Source organism: Lepeophtheirus salmonis, unplaced genomic scaffold, assembly GCF_016086655.4.
Source record: "Lepeophtheirus salmonis unplaced genomic scaffold, UVic_Lsal_1.4 unplaced_contig_1195_pilon, whole genome shotgun sequence".
Taxonomy (NCBI): Eukaryota; Metazoa; Arthropoda; class Copepoda; order Siphonostomatoida; family Caligidae; genus Lepeophtheirus; species Lepeophtheirus salmonis.
In genome coordinates, this window is record NW_027289803.1 from 23,503 (window position 1) to 43,829 (window position 20,327).

The 20,327-nt window shown below is 31.3% G+C and overlaps 3 long non-coding RNA genes across 5 annotated transcripts; 1 reads left to right on the forward strand and 2 right to left on the reverse strand.

Moving 5' to 3' along the window:
- Positions 1-358: 358 nt before the first annotated feature.
- On the reverse strand, positions 359-20,216 carry LOC139907440 (uncharacterized). Of its 2 annotated transcripts, XR_011784047.1 has the most exons (4): positions 19,240-20,214; positions 1,319-2,272; positions 1,127-1,266; positions 359-1,063 (listed from the first exon to the last, which is right to left on the reverse strand). It is a non-coding gene; the product is annotated as an uncharacterized lncRNA (long non-coding RNA). The 2 variants fall into 2 exon arrangements; XR_011784046.1 differs by having other exon boundaries at positions 1,127-2,272; positions 19,240-20,216.
- On the forward strand, positions 4,818-19,083 carry LOC139907441 (uncharacterized). Of its 2 annotated transcripts, XR_011784048.1 has the most exons (4): positions 4,820-6,085; positions 7,662-7,929; positions 18,256-18,528; positions 18,595-19,083. It is a non-coding gene; the product is annotated as an uncharacterized lncRNA (long non-coding RNA). The 2 variants fall into 2 exon arrangements; XR_011784049.1 differs by lacking the exon at positions 7,662-7,929 and having other exon boundaries at positions 4,818-6,085.
- Positions 7,042-10,322, reverse strand: LOC139907442 (uncharacterized). The gene is made up of 2 exons (XR_011784050.1): positions 9,928-10,322; positions 7,042-7,922 (listed from the first exon to the last, which is right to left on the reverse strand). It is a non-coding gene; the product is annotated as an uncharacterized lncRNA (long non-coding RNA).
- Positions 20,217-20,327: the final 111 nt, after the last annotated feature.

A 20,327-nucleotide genomic window follows, 5' to 3' on the forward strand; every position in this document is an offset into this window, starting at 1 on the left:
TATATATACATGAGTTTACTAATTATCTCTACTCCTTTGTGTTCTTTTACTTTTACTGTCCTTCTATTATGTGTATAGTTGATAATATTTTGGAGAGAAAAACGCGTGCAAGGAGAAGGGGGGGGGGGAATACATATGGTGTCATTGTTTAAAAAACTGATGTGATTATCAGCTTTATTATGATTTTTGTGGGTATAACGAAAGTATTTATTAGCAAAATGTTTAATGAAGATATACTACGTATAATTGACTTAGACGTTTTATCCGTTACAGTAGATTTGAAAACGTCACACTCCATGAAACTGTAATTCATTATGAACCTTATTCTCAGAATAATAGCTAATGAAACGACAAAGTAGAGTATTTCCAAATATATTTGAAGTTCAAGGTTTAAAAAAGAAGGCTTTAATTAAATATAATCTACATAATAAAAAATATACCATCATACATTTATGTTCAATATACAAAATTAAACAATTGGAATCATATAACTAATAACAATAAATTATATATACAGAATATTGAAATAATAGATTGATCCAAATAATATTTTCTTGTTCAGACACAGGAATCCAGTTAAATATGTCATAACTTTAGGTTGCAAAACACAAGCGAGACGTGGAGTTTAATCAAAAAGATAATCACCCCTCCTCTTCATGTAGAAGTTGCTATATACAATTGTGCACAGGATAGATATATCTCTACCGATGAGATCTAACTAATTATTAATAATAAAGTAAATGTCAAAATCATAAAATTAGACAATAAATATACTAATAAAAAACATGTTACAAATAAATCCATCTTAAAGATTTAGAGCAAAAGCTTAATATGTCGTTATGTCCGGCGATATTACTCCTTATTAAGAGCATCAAAAAAGATATTTCCCCGTTATTTATTCTTATATAACAACATACTATTATCATGAAGGATATACACAATTGCTAATTATAATGCTACACCCAATGTAACTACCCCCGTTGTTGTTACCATTTAAGCAGTTGTTTTTGCCTTTCTGAGTTTCTGAACACCATTTCTGGGAGCCTATCAACCATAGCTAAGCCTTAAGTGATAAAAAAAGTAATATTTATTGACTATTTAATATTGGAAAACCTAATTATCATACCCAAGTCTTTAAGTGAAGAAACTAGTCTCAGAAAAACTAGTTGCTAACCATCCAAAGCTACTACTCCCGTTGTTGTGACCATCTAAGCAATTTTTTTTGCCATTGAATGATTTGAGTATCATAATTCTTGATAATTTTGGCTAAAATAGAATCATATTTTAGGGTTAGATTTAAAAACAATTGAATACTTACTGTTACATAGTACAAAATTCAGAGTTCCATTTCGAAATTAGTTAATATTTTATACTTTTTACTGATAACTTGATCGTCATTTTGGTGGATGACTCAAAACATTTTGATATGTATTTCTATATATGACATCAGAACCAACATCCTCCATTAATTAAATTATGGTTCCTCGGGAAGGGATAGGTTTACCCGTGTGTTTCTCCATAAATTTTTGGAACATAGATGATTAGCAATGGATAAGGGTCTATTACATACAATAAGCATCTTTGTGAGATGAGAGTTAAAGTCTGACTTGATGTATTCATCACTAACTTGATTTTTTAGATGAATATGCATGCTCTTGATATGAGGATAATGAGTGGCGTGTAATTCTTGACAAGGGACTAAAGGTACATTTATATCGACAAATCCGACAAACCATCTGTTTCTCATCCGGTAAGTATTTTCCAAATTCCTGGTCCTCCATTTTCAGAAATCCAGACAGAAGGCGACGTTATTTTAGGCATTTTATTCCGTTCTCTATAGACTATCACCATCTAATATTATTATATTAATATTGAATAATAAAGGCGGGAATGATAACGTTCTTGATTCATAGAAGAAGATGTATATTATTTAATCAATGATACCATAAGTATTTCTTCTCTCATCCTAGTTTTATTCCCTCACGTCTTAATAATATAACCTTCAATTTAATTACTCATCTCCAAATATATATCTGCTATAGATGCCCCACACGGACTGAACATGTATGTCAGATTATATTCTTCGATCCCACATACATAAATATATGCATGTAAAATTGAATACATAAACACAAAATAATTAAATTCATTAACACCTCAGTTGTCGTTCTTTATTAATATTCTCTCTTCTATTTCCCTACTTCATCAACTAATCCTACTTTATGTTAAAGTTCTACCTGGAATTTTAAATACGTTGAAGAAAGTAACATACCTGAAAAAGATAAAAGAGAGAACGACTCCGTTGGCCATGGGTATACAAAAGAGATAACATATATAAATTTGTCTATATACTCCCACTCATCCCATTCCCCTTAAGTCACATGGTAATTCAATAATTTTTAACCGACATTAAATTTTATCATTGACCTAAATTTATTTTTTGGGTTACTAATTACATATTTCTTTAAGAAATCTACAGTCAGATCTAATAACTACCCTCCATAAATTTACTGCACTAAACTGAAGGGTGGACAGTGATTTTGCACATTGACTTTAAAGGAATACTGAGAAACTTTTTGTCCCCTGTCCTCTACTGCATTAAGATTACGTCACTACCGTTCTCCTCGGAGGCTTTTCAAATATTAGGTCCTATACCGTACTTACATCTTGAGAGATGTTTACAAAATCTACTTTTACATTACTTTACATTTGCCATTTTCGGCCGATAACAAAAATAAACTAAAGCAAGAGCAAAAGTTGCTCAAGACTGACAGCATCCTACCGACTGCGCCAATTTGTAGTGTCCTTTTCTAGCAATCGTGGAAAAGGCTACTACAAAGTTTACTTATATTTTTTTTATTAGACGTTTGGGGTCTAATGCTAGTTGTTCTTGAACATTCCAATTCACCTCATCACATGCTCCCAGCATGTGATGATTACTCATCATACACGTATCATATCTAGTTACACAACTCAGCAATAAACCTGCTAACAACACCATTTATCATCAAACATAATATCAAAATAACAATAGTACATGATAGATTAAATCTAATAAATATATATATACAATAACAACTATCATTGACATTATCATCCATATTACATCCCGTTGGTGATACTACAATACTCCTATGTAACAAATGTCCTATGTCCTATGTTACTTATAACACAATAATAAATAAAATCTATACAAAACCATATAATAATAATAACAATAGAATATATAGTAGGTCAATATATATCCTGTTCCGATGATACTACAATAATCAGTTCAAATTATTAAGGCATTATTTTTTTTATTTACATAAACATTAGTGAAACTCTTCTGAAACCGAATTGTCACGTAATTAAGCTTCCCATATATGTAAATTTGATTTAAAAAATTAAACTATTAATCAAAAATATTTACACCAAAGAATCTTTGGACATAATAGAATTTCACGGCGTCTGAATATATTATTTATTTTTTTTGCAGGAGGGTTTTTTTTTTTCGTTTAAAAAAACACAAAAAATATATTATTTAGAAAATATAGTTTAAAAATTAAATTGTTTGATAAACGAAAAATTAAATTTAAACTGGTAAATTCTTGAAAAGAAAAGGTATAACTAATACATATTTTTTGGAAAAAAATTTCAAACATTGACAGCTATCAAAAAAATAAATTTTTTGGCCAAAAAAATAAAAAATAAAATTTAAAAACCACAACAGTTTATAAAATATTCCAAATATTAAATTTTTTTGGAAAAAAAATCAAAATCGATAGCTGTTCTCAGAAAAATTAAATTTTTTGGGAAATAATTTAAAATATTAAATTTTTTGGAAAATAATTTAAAATGTTAAATTTTTAAATTAAATTCACAGTTGTTTATAAAAAATTGAATTTTTTAGAAAAAAATTTCAAATATAAAATTTTTTGGAAAAAAAATTCAAAGATCCATTGCTTTTCTTTAAAATTTTTTTTTTTTGAAAAAAAAAATCTAAAATTGATAGTTATTTACGGAAAATTACCTTACCAATCGAGAATTACTCCCCCCTTTGTAACCCCGAGGAAGAATCCCCCAACCTTTTACCACCTGGTACTTCACTTAATCAGTTACCCCCTGAACCCTTTATCACTATCCTTTTTATCATTATTCGTGAAAAGTAGTATTGTTAGTAAATGATAGAAGGCTAATCAATAATAAATGTTATGGTTGTTTGGAACAGTTGTCAGGCGATGCAACTGTCAAGTTCAAATCGATAAGTAATTATGAGTTCTCTAAATCATCAATTCAAATAGACACTTAGCCCCAAAAAATTATCAACACTGTAGTATAACTATTAATATAAATAGGTTTATTTTAAAAATATATTATATTTTATTGATTAAGGCTCTGCCTTTAACCCCCCCTCCCCCGCCCAAAGAGGCAAGTGATACCCCTGGTGATCATTTTATAAAATTAAATATTGATAGAAAAGTAAACGTACATACAAAGTGGAGAAAATAAGAGTTTTCCAAACTTCATGCGGTATGTACACGAGGAGGGGGGGTATTATTGGACTCAGATAGACTGTTTCCATATTACTGAGCGTAACCCTGATGATTTGTTGCTGAGTTATAACTGTAAGTCCTTGTTGGACTCAAAGTAGAATTGGGGATCGGAGTAATTATAGCAAATGTCCTATTTTATATACCTTTCTCTTTCCTCACTTATCCCAGCTGATTATAGGGGATCTCCTCCAAAACATTCATCAAATTATTGGGGTTAACATGTGAATTATCCGTTTCTTTTTTTTAACAAGCCTCTTATAATTTTTTCAAAGTGAAAATGACTAATAAGTATTCAACTCTCTTATTTTTAAGATATATATATTTTTTTATTTTGAATAAAACTTATTATTCCTACACATTTTATCCATCACCTGACAAAATTAAATGAAACTGATATTGAGTTGAAAAAAACCAAATTATACCGTTCCTATTGAATAAATATTGCAATTATTTACATCACTTAAATCAAAAGAAAAGGCACATCAATTATCATCTTCAAATCTATTCGATCCTAAATCCTTTACCATGCCTATATATTAAGATAATAAATAAACAAACGAACACGACAGCAATTCGAATGGAAAAATGTTAATAACTTAATTATCACATTATAATATAATTACACACATATATATATGGCATTCATATTGGAGAAGACTCGTCGATTGTTGAACCAGCAAGAAATATAAGGCACGTGAACTCTTCCGAGGACCTGAAACCTTCCCCTATAGTTCCCTGCAACTATACGTGCTGATATTATACAAATTATAGAAATAAGTGTCGAATTTAAATTTATTCAATAAATTAATAAGTATTGATGAAATTAAACATTGACAAAGGAATATACATTTAAATTTGTTTTACAAATTTACTTATATTCTTAGAAAAATATCTATTTAGGCCTTTATTACAAACGTATTTACATAATATAATATATATTAAGATAAATTGTGATAGGCATTCTATCAGGTTTAAAAAACTATGTCATTTTTTTTCTAAAATATATATTCTCCAGTATTATCCTTCCCAAATCCAAATGGACTTGATATTTTCTTATATTGTTTCCTCTAGCAATAATTTTTCTGTACTCAGAGTATCGAATAATCATATATCTAATTTTGACTCATAACTTTTGTTTGTTTTTTACTTTCTGGTAAATCCTTTTTCTTCTAATTTATATATTATTAGATTTCTTCCCTACACTTCCCATAATAATGATTGTGTTCTTTTTTCTGACTGTTGTAGGGTTTTCGGAAAGGAATTATTTCCATGTACTCACGGATCACAGTTTATGGTTAAATAAAAATTTCATTCGGTAACCTTTCATCTGTACTAGGAGGATACCAATTGGATTATTATCCTCAAGACTTCACCATACCTTACTTGTGATGACGGCTCTCAGTCAACTTGCCTCTTATTTAAAACTACCGAAACGCCTTAACCGATGGCCATCTCCTTCCTACGCTTCTGTAACGCCACTCGTCAAGATGGGACTCTTCTAAATTCATCCACATATGGGTATCCTGATAAGTTGACTCCATATACTTAATGTAAATAACGTTTACCTTGATATACAAACAGGTACACTGAGGTATTATCAAATCAGTGGCGTCCGCAGGATTATTATTTTTTTTTTTTTTTGGGGGGGGCCTTGTTTTTTTGAATTTTTTGAAGAAGAAAAAAATTATCTTATCCACAAAATATTGCATTTTTGGAAAAAAAAAATCAAAAATTGAATTTTTTGGGAAAAAATTTCAAAATATTTAATTTTATGGATTTTTTTTTAAATTCATAGCTACCTATTCACATAAAACAAAATTTATAGAAAAAAATTTCGAAAAATTCCTTTTTTTGGGAAAAAAAATTAAATATTTTTGAAAAAATTTAAAAAATCCATAGCTATTCATGAGAAAATAATTTCAAATATTAAATTTTTTTGAAAATAAATTTCATACATCGTAGTTATTCATATAAATTAATTTTTTCGGGAAAAAAATTAAAAAACTAAATTAAATTTCGAATATTAAATTTTCTTATAAAAATAAAAAATCCTTAATTTTTTTTTATTTGGGGGGTCCAGCCCTATCCTTGCGTACTCCTTGCAAATGGTCTCATCTGAATGGGATCTTCCATCAAAACTCGTTTAGGATTATCTACAGCTCCCTTATAAAGTTTTTGCCTGAATTTGGAAAGGAAACTTCGTAGGAATTAATCTAAGTTCTTGGCAAGTTCTTTTAGATAAGTATAATTCAATAATGCAGTCACATACTGTAATATAACATAGTTTTGTACTTTTGCCATATTCAAAATAGATTTAAGTTGTTATTTAACAAAAAAATATCCTTCCTGCATTGTTTTCCACAATCCAAGCTTCCATATACAATCTTTGCCCATGACTGTAACTTCAGCTCAAACTATTCATTGATACTTGATCATTTCATTTTGATCTATTAAAATAACATGGTTAATATATATTTATGAGTAATATAACAGTGGGCATTTGAAATTTATAATGTGCCATAGAATAATTATATTTCAGTAATTTTTATTAAAATAATTAAAAATTATATTCAATTATTGTATAATCCTATTACATGTACTTTAAGTCCTTCATTTAATATTGATTCATTTTATTTTTGGGTTGGAATTTATACCATTTGAGTATACAAGGTACAACTTGTACAAAAACGCAACTTGTACACAATTTATACATATATACTTATTAAACTTAGACACCCTTTTATAATGTCCTATTTTTAAACAATATTTTCGTAAATGTATGCATTTTTCTCCTTTGATGATCTTCGTGTCTACAGTAAGGGCGATTATTTCTTTGGGATTCTTCTCTTTTTGATATTTACTTCCTTATTATGGATACTGAAAAAACGATTTCTCTCAAAAGTGCCTCTTCTTTAACATTACCCTTCTTTACTCCTGCAAATTGATAAGGCTTCTAACAAAGCCATTCCTGGCAGCTTTGAGATTAGTAGTTCCTTAGTTTTTTTTACTTTTTGCATTAAGCCTTTCCTTACCGCCAATTTTATACGCTCTAAAGCCATGTTTCCCTTCTTTTCTTAGGTAAATTCTATACGCTTTATAATATATTTTTATTTTCTTTGTCTATAGAGACTGACATGCCTCATACTATTTTATTGATTTGAATGCAGCCTTCTTTTGAATGTTATTTTGATCACCCATAGTGGATTTATGTGAATGTTGACTTCCTTATTGCTACTCAAATCGAAGCTATGTAGCGCTTATCCTCTGGATTTGTACGTTGATTTCTAAAATTACACATCATAATGTCCATAAACTGACTTTGCTGTTCAAACCCTCTGATAGCGTCGTCCCTGGCTCGTTCCTGTTTTTCGTCGGGAATTAACCACTCTAAAAAGTACATAACTATTATTCATGTCCCTTTTACGCAGTAATAATTTAATTTATCTTGTGCTCATTGAAACACATTCTTACGCTCTTTGTTTTTTATTTTTGCCTGTGATTTTTCTTATGGATTTAAAGTATTTCACATTGAGTGGATATTTGAGTTAGATAATATGTACTCGTTGCAATCAAGGTTAATAGTATTTCTATTAATCTAAGCTGCAATATATTTTCTCAATGTCACCTACATGTGGAGGCTTAGTTTGTTTTTTAAAACTATTTATTTTAATGAAAAATACACGAATCATATATACAAAGGTTCAATCTTTTATATTTTTAAAATGACAGGCAATATTTCAGACATATTACGCTCAATTAAAGGGATTGAATTCAAATTTCTGGGATAAATAGTTTTATTTATTTGACTTAATTTGGGCCAATATTGTCTTAGAAATATAATTTATTAATTTCCTAATTCTATAACTGTGGCAGTGAATTTTGGCTACTTTAAGTACAATTAGCGGTGCCTGCAAATAATTAATCAGAATCATTTGTCCGATTAACTATAATTTGTTGGAAAATGTAATCTATGTTCAATTTTGAGAACAAATATTCTAGCCTCCTTTCGGTTTGACGTGCTTCAAATTTGTTATTTTATTACAATGACTCAAGAGTTGGTTATAAGTTATATATAATAGATTATAATAATAATTATGACTGAATTAATCTATCTTTATATATAGGATTAAGATAAGATCGATATGAATCACAACAGACGTAGCTATTCTACTTCTGTGAAAATAAAATATTATATTATATACTCAGCTATTTAATGTTTATAACTTGAGTTTGATTAATTTTTTTTATGATTCCCATAGACATTTAAGACAAAAAAAGCTTTGGAGCTCCAGATATACATGAAAGCGGTCTCGTTTTTCTACATTCCATTTAATTTAGCAGTCTCATTTGGGGTATCCAAGGTTAATAGGAATACAAGGTTAGACCATCATATAATCTGGCTTACTAGAATTTTAGCCTATGACGTCACAATTGCTAGAATTTTCAATTTAATGTATCAAACCGACTGCTGGGCAAGAAAGACATATTTTGAAAAAACACGCAACCACTCATTTTCTATGACGTCAATATTAAAAGCATAGTGGAAGTCAAACATCATCAGTCGTACATGCGTAATGTTATAACCTTGTATTTCTATTAACCTTGGGGGATATCCAATTTTTTTACTTCATTTAACGAACGCGCTAGTGTATGTATGTATACTGTGCAAGGCATGATGATTTGAGAAACCCTGATTGTTGATTTTAACTATATAACATGTTTTTGGATTTGGTAATCTCCTAACTAATATAATAAATGAAACAATTCTTTTTTTCTGTAGGATTTTCTTGGAAATTGCTTCACTTTACAACCCTCATAGATAAACATGTACCCCCTCCCCCTGTAAAAACAAACGTTTACTTTTTTTGATTCTAATATGAGCTATTGATAAATTCAATTGGCTCCATAAACAAAAAGCACTTATATATAATATTCATCAAGAATAGATAATTCAACATTAAATATGTGCGAATGTTATGGAATAGAGTGACATATAAATTAAAAAAGATTGAATGCTATATGTCTTTTATTTAATTTCTTAAAAAAAAAATTCTCAAGTAACCGAGTGCATAGAATTATGCTGTTCAATGGCGATATGTTTAAATGATGACAATCAGAAAATATACTTATATATGTATATATATTTTTTTTTATTATTAAAAAAATCACGCACTAAAGTACTTTTATAGGTTCTAATTGCTCAAAAATGGAATTTTTATTAGTTAATGTATATGCAAATAGTAAATTGGATTTATTACGATTGATTTTCAATGTAATGGTTCATTTTATATACAAATTGGCCTTGTAAAGACAAAAAAACTTGTGCAGTGTCCCTTTCATTCAAGCGAATGCAATCGTGGAAAAGTCACTACAAAGTTACATTTATATTTACCATAAAAGTAATAACCCTAAATAGAATGATTGCCCAGAAGAGTTTATCAGAACAATTGATGTTTGCCAATTAATAAACCACCAACCCGAATTCCTTCCCAAAGTCCAATGTAGGAGATTGGACGACTGATATGTTTAGATATATGAAGAGTAGTCGTAGAGATTGTGTATGTTGCAAGTTTTCTGTTTTCTTCCGTTTGAGGTTCCCACAGATAGACTTTGTTACCACGTAAAACATTATTTCCATGAACCTTTTTATTATAACTTCCTCTATTCTTGAGATGATCCTCAAGTTGTTGTATTCTTATCTTCTCCAATGATTCCGATATCACTTTTACCAATGGGGATGTCGTCCTAGGCGAGGCTGCCATATTTGAATCCAATTGAACCGCAGGGATCACTGGGTGTGTCCCTGTTACCAGGAAGAATGGTGAATACTTCCTTGTCGGTATCGCCATGAATCTGGCTTGAGCTAGTGCTCCAGGTAAGCACCAATGCCATTTATTTCCAGGTAATCCTTCCTGCACCATTAGAACTCTTATTGACCGTTCTAAATCCAGATGTAGACGTTCCAATGGATTTGTATGTGGTTGATATACTTGTGTTTCCATTTTTACCACATCCAATTCGTCACAAAATTGCTTGATAAGTTTGGAAACGAATTGTCTTCCGTTGTCTGTTACCAACCTCATGCCTGTGTCATAACGAGGAAATATTTCTTTCACCAGTACGTCAAGTACCCTTTCCGTCGTCATATCTTTGATTGGAAACGCTTCCAAAAACTTTGTGCATCCATCAATGAGTGTTAACATATACTTAGGATCTGAAGCATATCCATTGAACATGGGGCCAACAATATCCATATAAAATACTTGAAATCTTTCACTTATTGCTGTTGATGTCTGCCCCATAACTACCGATGCTTGTTGTTTCCTCAGTTTTGCTTTTATACATACTTCACAACCATTTACAGCATCTTCTATATCCCGGTCTATTCTTGGCCAATAAAAATACTGTTTTGCTAAAAATTTTGTTTTAGCCATTCCAGGGTGTGCTGATAAATTGTGTGCATGTATTGTCGCAATCACTGTTCGTTTCTCTGTCCACGGAACGCAAATCCTTGTCCTTCCATCTTCGTCTTGCAAATACAATTTCTTGTCTGCTAACATTAGTTTTTTAAATAAATTTAAATATGCTTGCAGGGTGATGTTCAAGGATCTCTTGTATTTTGCACGAATGTCTTCTGGTTTCATCTTCTTGCTTATCTACATAAGCACCGCTCAAATTGACCTGTCTTTCTTTAGTTCTTTAACAAAGTTTATTGCATTGAACCTTCTTCCCGAGTCCTTCTTTTTCCCAAATTCATCCTTTTCTTTTGACTCATTTTTCTCCAGTTGGTGAGATCTATTTTCATCTTGTGAAACATTTTCTTCTTATACTGGTTTGTGTTGCTGTGTTTGGCTTCTTGTTACCACCGCATTCACTTTGGCTTTGTGCCCCAGCATTTCCAGATACTTTTCATCTTCTTCTGTCAAATCAATTTTGATTTCCCCCTTCTTGATTTGGTCTGGTCTTCTACTCAAAGCGTCTGCATTTTGATGTTTCTTTCCAGGTTTGTAGACTATTTCAAATTCATAGTCATCCAACCTTGAGCGCCATCTATGAAGCATTCACGTTGAAGCTGTTGATTTAACAAACCATTGGAGGGGGTTGATGATCTGTTTTAACCACAAATTTTCTTCCCAGTAGAAAGTACTTGAAGTGTTCCACAAATGTTACCACTGCGTATAACTCTTTTTTTGTTGTACAATAATTCCTTTGACCATTATTGAGAGTTTTGCTTCCATACGCGACCGGACGCATATCAGTTTTTGTAATCTTATTTAAGTTCCTATAGTCCGTTGAAAACCTTTATGTTTTGTCTGGATTGACAACAGGCACAATTGCTGATCCCCAATCTGAAATTGTAGGAGCCACAATTCTTTCTTCTTCCCATTGCTCTAATTGTTTCTTAAAAGCTTCTTTTATTCCGGGATTCATTGGGCGAACCTTGGCTTTGATTGGATCATTTTCCCCACTGTATAATTCAAATTCTACCACATCTGTTTCTCCCACATTGGATGAATCGGTAGAGAGGTTCAGGTAGAACAGTAGTAGTAAATCTTCCACTAGTTTGCGTACATTCTTCCTTAAGTAATTGTTTTCCTGTACTTTGTTTCCAAACATTGAATCAATTTCCAGTCGTGTATTTTCTTCCTCTCTTGGCTTGAGATTGACTTTTGATTCTCCAACATACTCCACCAATAACTTGTGAGCCTCTTGGTAGTTGTTGTTTGGATCGACCAATTCCAATGCTATTGGTGGTGGGTGGATTTCCGTCCTGCAGGTTGTCCGATTACCTCCAGTTTGTTTTCCCCCGCTGCTTGTACTGTGTAGAGAGCTTCCACTAATTCATATCCGGATCCAACACTTGACCATGTCCGCTCATCCATTAGATCTACTCCTCGATTCCCCGTATCCACCAAACTCTGGAATCGAGCACCACCCATTCTGCACCATATATATACGGGTTGATTTCCAAGCTCTCCGTTGATTGCTTCTAGAACCATGGTACCCGAGTCAGGATTTTCTTCATCCACTCTCAACAGAATCCCTTACTTGCCTTCACCTTCCGTTGAGGGGGGTTCTGCCCCCCATAGGCGTTTTTTGAACTATTAGTTGGATATTCCTTCCTGTAATGCCCCGGTTTTCCACATTTGAAGCATTTCTGCTCCTTCCTCCTGTCATTAGTTTTACCATACTCCCCGCGCTCTTTCCGGATTGCCGATTGTATTACCCGACAATCCTTGGTACTATGGCCCATGTCCGGATGTAAGACACATCTTCCTTGTTGTTCTGCCCGTTGTTGTGGTAGGGTCGTTGCAACAAATGCGTCTACTTCCATGGGTTCTCCATAGTAAGCCTTGTCCCTTTTTACCTGGCTTTCCCCTGATGAGAATTTACCTCCTTCATTGCTATAAGTAGGTCCCTTGCTCCAACACCCTGACGCCTTTGGTATGCAATATCGTCGCTTGTGATAGCATTCTCCATCTTCACTGACATGTTCATTACCTCAACAGCTGTCATTTCCGGGTGTTTCTCCAGATCGAACCTTGTTTGACGAGCTACTTTTCTATCCAAGAGACCACTTAGAAAGGCTTTATACAGCACATCTTCCAGTTCTCTTGATATGCAGTTTGCCATAGGTTTTGGCAAGTTGCAAAAAAGGTTAGAATAGTTTCATGTTCCTTCTGATTAGCTGTATCCAATTCCAAGAGCACACTTTCCTTCGTCCCGACTCTGTTCAAATGCTTATCCAGCCGGTCCAGAAAGTTTTGAGTATTTGTGACTCGTTCCTCGGCGTACCTCTCTCTGTCATTGATCCCTGTGCGTCTACAATCAATCCTTGCGCCCTCCCGATAACATGTGGTGGGAGTGATGTGATCAGGCCGGCAATCTTTTCCTCGAAGCTTGCTTCGATACCAACATAGCATTCTTGTATACTGAAAACAACCTCATTAAATAAACTAGTTACAAATACGTATTAAACTTTAGCAAGATTCTTCCTCCAGATGTCTTCTTTTCCAGTGTTTTCCCCAATGTTGTATATCTGTTACTAAGTGAGTGACATTACACTTGGATAAAGATATGTTGTGTAAATTGTAAGAGTTGCAATTTCTTTGCTCTATTATGCCTGTGTGAATAACTGTGACTTTTTGAATAAATTTCCCCAAAAAAATTATTCTTTATGAATAGCTGTGGGTTTTTGATTTTTTTTTTTCCCAAAAATTTAGACTTCTATAAATTGATTTTTCGAGTAACTTTCCATAAATTAAATATTTGAAAATTTTTTTCCACAAAAAATTTATATATAATTTTTTGAATAGATTTTTAAATTTTTTTAGAAAAGTTATGAACTTTTGAAATTTTTTTGTAAAAAAATTAATTCTATGTGAATTACTGTGGATTTTTAAAAAAAATTTCACAAAAATTAACTCTCTGTGAACACATGTAGATTTTTGAAATTTTTTGAAAATAGGATTGGATTTTGCTTTGGACTTTTAAATTTTTTGAGAATAGTTATGAATTTTTGAATTTTTTTGCGTAAAAAAAAATAATTCTTTAAGAATAGCTGTGGATTTTTGAAATTTTAAAAAAAATATTTAATTCTAAAAATTTAATTTTTGAAATTTATTCTCGAAACAAAAATAATTGTTTTGTTAACCACTGAAGAATTTTATTTTTTTTTGGAAATAGCTTTGGATTTTGAAATTTGTTTCCATTAAATTTAATAGATGAAATTTAATTTTTGAAATTTTTTTCGAAATATTTAATACTTGAAATGTAATTTTTGAAATTTATTCTTAAAACAAAAATATTTTTTTTGTGAACAGCTGAAGATTTATGAAATTTTTTGGGAATAGCTTTGGACTTTGAAATTTGTATCCAAAAACTTTAATACTTGAAATTAAAAAAAAAAAAGAATTGTCAAAAGCTGTGGACTTTTGAAATTTTTTGAAAATAGCTTTGGATTTTGAATTTTTTTTTTTTAAACTTTAGAGTCGCATATTATGGTTAAATCAATTTTTTGGAAAAAAAATTGATTATAGAAATATATAATCCAGTGACACCACTTTTATCAGAATATACATTTGATAATATCTTTTCATCTAGTAAAATTAATTATATGTAATGTATTTACAATTAACATAATAACTATGGCCATTTAAGCTTAACATGCGACTCTTATTTTCTTTTAAGTTATGTTCAATTTTTGATAGATTTTCGTGGGGGCAACATCTCTCACAGAAAGAAAAATTCCCACCTAACTGTGATATAATATTTTTTTATATGTTTAGTAAATTATAGTATGTGTGGCGATGACATGAAAACAATCTGGGATTTTTTTGATGAAACAGAGAAAAACTCTTAAAAATTTTTGTCTTCAATGAAAAACCGAAGGGTCAAATACAATATTAAACCACCTATTAACTGTCTAACAAGTTATTAATATGATTCATATTTGTTTAAACTTTTACATGAACATATTATATACAAGTTCAGTCAATTTGATTGTGCAGTATTTGAAAAATTAATCAAATTTTGATATCATTAATATAATAAATTTCAGTTTGTAAAGCTTGTTCTTAACCGGCTAATCCCTTTGGGTTTTTGTTCGTTATTCTCGCAACGTGAATACTTATACACACTTTTTTCAAAATAATTTTCATTTCATGAAGTCTCAGTATCTGTATATTTGGTCAGTGTTGCCATAAATCCAATTTTTGTCAGGTTCAGTAAACTTTAAAAACCGTGGCTCCTAAGGGCTTTATCACTTTTTTGAACTAATATAAATTATTGTACTCATATCAACGGATACGTTTATCATATTGTCACAATATTGAAAAAAAAGCATCCGAGCTTGCTTTTATGTTATTGCTTCACATATATGTATACATATTTGAATATAATTCTATTATTATTTTCCCAGCACTAGTGCTGGGAAAATCTACGTTGAAGGATTTTCTCCCTTTGGTGGTAATGCTTATTATCAGCACAAATTCATTTTAACAAACATTTGATGTTTACAAGGATATTAATTTAGAGTGCCGTTAGCCCAGTTTTGTTATTAGAGGGGGATGGAATGACTGGATGCCACATCATTAATAAAATCGATAAATACTACTTCTAAAATCATTATTGGAGGCTCAGTCCCCTCATCCTGGTGATTACAGCCCTGATAGTACTATAATTTATAAGTCCCACTCCCATATACGCTTCACGCTTTATAAAGTGTTTTTTAAAACATAAATTGTCGAAGTTGCATTCTACTGGACAAAAGATATCTTCTACTCAAGAACATGTATTAAAAATTCGAGTGGAAGTATTTATTTAGTCAAGAGTTTACTTAAAATCTGGATAACTCAAGCCCCGCAACTTTGTTATTAGAACCTATTAAACAAATAATTCTTCTAATTAATAGCAATTGTAGAAGAAAAGAATTAATTCTTGTTGAAAAGTGATAAATCATGAGCTCGGAGATAGGGACTTATCCGATCGTCCATTCAAAACCCTCATTGGTGATCTATGTAATCAATCATGGAATTGTGGATCGTCTGATGAAAGATTTTGTCAAAAAATTTCATTTTTTGGATGTGAAACTTGAAAGAGTCCTGCAAAAGCAATTATCAAGTATGATTCTATTCTGTCAAAGAAAGAGATCATTTTTTTATACAAGATTTCCTTTTATTCCTAACAGATCTAACTTTTAATTGTAGATTGCCTTTATTAGTAAGTATGGAGGAAGGACGACCTCTTATTAGACCTCATTCAAGGAAGACATTTTTTGAGGGAATATCCATGACATATTGATGAGACTGTCAATTCCTTCGTAGTTCATCATATTTATCTTGTATTGGAGAAGAGTGTCTCTTGATGAAGCTGTTTACATCTTAAGTAATTCATATCTATCCTCTAGTAGAATTGATTTGATCTCTCTTTTCTAATTGATTAAAAGTGTTTCTGATTTGATTTCTAAGAGGAATATATGTTTGTGGTTAATGCTTGAAGAATTTATTATCAAGGATGCTTAGTCCTCCCCACTACATTTATATATATATTCCCTATTTCAATAAGAAGTCTTACTTTTTAGATTCATAAAACAGACTGACTTTATTCCAGTAAAATCTATAAACATTATTATTATTAAACGCTAAAGTCCTTAGGGGAGAACCGAACATATTTACCGGTGTAGCTAATATACTATCACACATCCCCGTTCCACGGAATGTGCACCATCTCCTTCTAAGTAAGTACTTTGTACTTACTTTGATGACTGATGTATGATATTAAATATAAATTTATGTACTTAGAAATACAATAAGTATGTATTATACGTTTATTCGTTATGATTTATTGGACTAATGAAGTATTATTCATATCCGATATAAAGGGATGGATTGTGCAAACTCCGTGGGACAGAGTGTACCACAGCATATTAGAAAAGGCCCTTGACTATTAGAAACGCATTGGGGGGAAAGTTTAAAGGGCCTTCTAGCCCAGCACATCCCTGAATAACCTTATAGCTGGAGTGTATTTTGGAGCTAGAAGGGTTCCTTGATGCTCAGGGAAGCAGTGACCAAATGATTTAACCTGCCTCGGAGCACAACAGCTCATGTATACAACCTATGGGCCAGAATGTATTATAGCATCCTTTTTATTTAAAAACGCGTCGGTTGTGGATTTGAACTACATTCGAACCGCCTACTACTACATTGTATTTAGTTTTGTGTAGTATCTAGTTAATTGGTGTAGCTGATTACCATTTATTAAGAATGTTTCCATGTTTGATTGGGGAAATTTATGGGAAGAAGTTCTTTTTTATTATTTTTGAGTTTTCGTCTAGAGACTTTATTAATGTGGCAACAAGGAACCACGCCATTTGAAGGCATTTCTTTTTAACTAATTGACGAATAAATAATACAACTTATTAAATCAAAGCAGTAATGTTTATAATAGAGAGCTTGCCTGATTTTAAAAATGAATAATTTATCCAGATGTTATGTAATCTATGCTTTTATACATTGAATGTAACTAAAGAAAACATCATGCACTTTCAAGATGTTGCGTTGGACATTCAAATCCTGAAGTAAAAGGCGTATTTGGCTGAAAGAAATGTTCCTTAAACACGTGCTCCAATATGTATGATATGAAAAAGACACAGACTGGGGCCCGAAGAGACTATGACGTAACATATTTATTATTTAAGTAGTAGTAGTATTTTGGACCTCTGATAAAGAAAAGTCGGATTGAATAATATTCTTGTGTGGGAGTCCTCCCTAAATTTATTCCCCCACTGTGTTGAGAGCATTCACTTACACGCCCTGTAAGTTGATAAGTATAAATACACATACGAATAAAAGATGTTTTTAATTAAACATGAAAAACTATTTGAGATTATGAGAGAATAAAAATGTGACTCATAGCCATGTATTACTAGGGGACTAGAGGAGATGGCGTCGCAAAAGAAATTGGTGTTTATATTTCAGATATAGGTAGTAGATACTAGTTTACTTTACACGTGGTGTTTTGAAATCCTTTGTTTTTTCGTGCTGAAGGTATTGTTACTGCCATTTCTGTTTGCAATACGTTTTTGATTAATATGCATATCAATTTACTTCTTTATTACTACTTTGATAATGTTGGCTTTTTAGCAATTACATACATATATTTATTCAAATACGCTTCATATGTTCATTTTGCGAAGTAATGAAATGTAACTTTCTTGTAGATTTTAGGAAAAATGACGAGGGAAAAAACGAAGAGTGGCAAACTGGGAAAAATGGCAAAATTCATTTAAACTGACGTAATATCTATCAACAACATAATATATTTTAAGATTTAAAAAAAACAAACGAACACGACAGCAGTTCGAACGGAAGAAGTAATAATAATTTAATTCTCCCTTGACTCATGGATTGACGAACAAGGATTATCATGATATTAGACAGGAGCAGTGATTTCCACTTTGTGAAGATCCATCAAGAAGAGGCGGTTGGCTGTGGTGCGAAAAACGGATCTAAAAAAATTATTTGACACTCATGTAATGATCTAATTTCGTTAATTGCAGCATGTATTGTTAATGCCATTTTGTCCTTACACCGTTTTGTGAAGCAGTGATAAAATTGCTCGTTGGGTCATGTCCAAAATACGAACAAAGTTAGGAAGTAATTACGTAATTTATTAGGAATGAAGGTAACTAAATGTGTACCAAATGCAAACATGTGGAATGTAGGATACAAAAAATGCCAGAAACTTGCGTAGATGGCCCCTAATATTGAATGATGTGAGTTTATCCTACACCTAATGGACTCCTAAAAGTTGTCACTAATTGGCCTATTTCCAGAAATATATAGTCATATCCTTTAATGACTTATCAACAAGACAAATATCTATTTAATTAATGTTCCTATATAATACTTTATAAAATAATTTATCTTGAGGTCAAGACAGCCACAAATATTGATATTAAACAAATTGTCAAACTATGTAACTTTTCAACTCAACAGTACAATTTTGATTACTTAAATAACAACAATAAACACTTCATACTAAATACTTAGACAACATGCGCACATCTGTTCTATGCATTTCAACACTTCGTTACTTAGATAATGTAGTGTCAATATTTGATAAGCATTCCTTCTCAGGATACAATTTAGTGGGAGTCAAATGAGAACACCGCTGTGATCAATGGGATAACTATTAGGCCTACCTTAAGTTGTTGTTTTGGAGTTTAGGGTTGATAATAAGAATCACGTAGTACGTTTGCACACTGCCTTATTTATTACTTATTTCTTCGGAGATAATCTGGCGATTCATTCCCCTACATACATCATAACATATATTTATAGACGTTTGGGGTCTAATGCTAGTTGTTCTAGAACTCTCCAATTCACCTCATCACATGCTCCCAGCATGTGATGATTGGCCTTGGTGATTACTCATCATACGCGTATCATATCCAGACACACAACTCAGCAATAAACCTCTCAACACATCATTTATCATCAAACATAATATCAAAATAACAATAACTCATGATAGCTTAAATCTGATAAATATATATATACAATAACAATTATCATTCACATCATCATACATAATACATCCAGTTGGTGATACTACAATAACACAAAAATATAAGTTTATTTTGTTGTCAGGTGAGGATTCCCTTGATAATTGATACATCAAGGCTATATCATAACTTTTTTTTTGATAAATAAATAAAGTAGTAAGTTAAAAACTTACACATACTTATTCTCCATTTCTCATAGGACAGGAACACAGTTTCTTCTTGATCAAGAGAGATTTTATAAATACAAGTAAATGTATTTTTGTATGCCTATTGATATTTTTCTATTATCTAAAAACAATGTAAGAAAATATAATTACACAATGATTTAATATCATGGAGGCCACTAAAATATGTTGTTCATTTTGCTGAGGAACATAATTTCAAAGTTGTTCTTGTCGATTGATTATCGTGAATAATGCTTCTTCTATTATTTCTGAAGGGACTATTATGATTGGAATTATTTTTTTTCATAAAATAATTAAAAAACTTGTTTGATATTGTCGTACATATTTCTTTAATCGAATAATTATATTTTATATACAGCAGATTTTCGAAGTCTCCTCAATCTCTTCGAGGAAAAACAGCTCGTGGATTTCTCAAATTGATTAAGAATTTTTTAGAAATATTATTATCCACACATAAATTGAACGCACTATCTATAAAAAAGGCTTGTGTATAAATGAGGTTCCTGGGACTAGTGATCCCTCCTCTTAAAAACCATATTC